Source organism: Alosa sapidissima, chromosome 2 (assembly GCF_018492685.1).
Source record: "Alosa sapidissima isolate fAloSap1 chromosome 2, fAloSap1.pri, whole genome shotgun sequence".
NCBI classification, from domain to species: domain Eukaryota; kingdom Metazoa; phylum Chordata; class Actinopteri; order Clupeiformes; family Clupeidae; genus Alosa; species Alosa sapidissima.
This window is the reverse complement of record NC_055958.1, coordinates 39,252,707-39,254,959: the sequence shown is the minus strand read 5'-3', so window position 1 is coordinate 39,254,959 and position 2,253 is coordinate 39,252,707. Positions and strand designations below refer to the sequence as shown.

At 42.9% G+C, this 2,253-nt stretch overlaps 1 long non-coding RNA gene across 1 annotated transcript; it reads right to left on the bottom strand.

Annotated features, from left to right (window-relative positions):
- Window positions 1-305: 305 nt before the first annotated feature.
- Window positions 306-1,386, bottom strand: LOC121692200. The gene is made up of 3 exons (XR_006025239.1): window positions 1,306-1,386; window positions 787-848; window positions 306-694 (listed from the first exon to the last, which is right to left on the bottom strand). It is a non-coding gene; the product is annotated as an uncharacterized LOC121692200 (long non-coding RNA).
- Between the last annotated feature and the right edge of the window lie 867 nt (window positions 1,387-2,253).

Below are 2,253 nucleotides of genomic sequence, written 5' to 3'. Positions count from 1 at the left end.
CTGCTTCCAGGCTCAACTGAAGTAGTATGGTTGTTATAGTTACCATTCATAAGTATTGGAACGGTGATTAAACTTTTTTTACTAGATCTACTTCATAGGTGTCCTGTTATTCAGAATAGCCACCCCACCAGCCAATCAGAAAATTTCATCTCACCGGATCGATGTAAATGATCAGCCAAATCACAACAAAAACACTCTTCCTCAGAAAAAAACTCAGAGACTTACCACAAAAAAGCGTCGCCATCAGCAGCCAAATGCCAATCACCATGGTCCCTTGTCTGTGCAACATCCCAAAAGATATTCAGATCAAAAACAGATAAGGGCTTATCCACACAACACTGTATACACACAGCACTGCCGGAGAGTTTAGCATATGTCTGAATTTACACCGTTCAGCTTGTGTCTGAATTTACACGGCTTATGGTCTGAATGTAGACAGACTGGAAGTCATACGCCACACACAACAGCAACGAAACACAAACAGGAAGCGTCAGAAAGACTGATTGCATCAGCACATCTTTCGAAAGCTAGGTATCAGAGTAAAACACAAATCTGCATGCACTTGCCTCATATCTCGAGTCGAGTGTGAAATCTTTGAGAGTATCTGAGTTATGTGGTGTTCCTCAATAATGCGATGATGGCGGCAGTACCACGTGAGAGGATGTGAAGATGGCAAGCAAAGAAGGGACGAATACTAGAAAGAAACACAAAAACCTTTATTATGTGTGGCTCTGATCGACTGGTTTCAGTAGAAGAGAGAGAGAGAGAGAATTAGTTGGTCCTCACCCAAAAATAAAGGGCCACAACCCTGCGACCTCTTAACCTGACTTGGAATAATCCACTTCATTCTGAGAGAGAGAGAGAGAAAACACACACACACACACACACACACACATACAGATAGATTGTGTGTCACTTGAAAGAGCTTGTGGTGTGTGTGTGTGTGTGTGTGATGCACCACATTGACAAAGAAACCACATTGACAAAACTCCATTCACAGACAGCACCACAGTCTGCCGTAACTTGTGTGCATGCAAAGCAGCAAGTGGAGGTGGCAGCAACAGAACTGAAACAACACACAGCCCTCAGCCTCTGCGCAAACCTCTAATGTATAGCCTTCTAACAATATGTGCATATTGTTATATAACAATGTATGCAGTATATACAGCTATTGTGAGAGTTGGTTAACCACAGAGTGTGTGTCACGTAGTGCCACACCCGACAGCACATGCAAGCAAAAAAAAACTCCCAGTTGTAGCAAAGATGATTAAAACACAGTAATTACAGTTAAGTGTTGCCACTTACCAACATTGTTTAGGGCACATTTCAGGAGAAGCTGCTACACCAGTTCCAAAACTCGAAGCTTGTTTTCTGACCTTCGTTCCTCGGTTCCTCCCGTACTATATGTGGTGGAATGGCGGGAAAGTGAGAGCATGCGCAGTGGGAGTTTTCCCGCCCAGATGACCTTTGGACATTAAGCAACCCATCCTGCTGCTCGCTAATATACTACATCACTGCTCTCACTGCCTGCAGTACTGTATGTGACTCAGCCTCTCAGAAGAAACTACACAGAGACTTTCTCAAAGGAAGATTCTTAAAGGAAATTCCAGATTTATGAGGGGACAGCCCTTACAAAAACTAGATGTACCGCAGAGCGGTACAAAATATGACCGCCGCCCAGTCCAGCACATTTTTTCCACAAAAATAAATCACGCTGAAAGGCCTATAGGATTCTAACTGTCTCACTAAATTGCATTATCCACACTCAATTCTCACTGGTATCTGCTAGACAACAAGTACCAAAACATGATTAGTTCATAGATTTCACATGTAAAATTCATTTTATACAACCCCACCTCCATCTTGCCTGTTCATAATTCTGAGAAATTCTTGAATTGTGTGCATGTGTGCATGTACATGTTTATGTTGTGTGTGTGTGTGTGTGTGTGTGTGTGTGTGCGTGTGCGTGCTTGTGTGTGTGCCTGCATATGCGTATGTGCCTGTGCATCCATGCGTACATATGTCTACTGTGTGAGTATGTGTCATACGTATGATTACTGTGAATGTATGTGTGTGTGTGTGTATCTGTTTGTGCACATGTGTGCACATGAAATGGGTTAACATGACCCCTGGAGGCAAACATACGGAAAAAAATGGTCATGGCCCCTTGAGATCAACATACAAAAAAAAATGGTCCTCCTAAACCTTACGGTTCTCGAGATATTCACAGAAAACTGTTTCTGCCCTACCCTC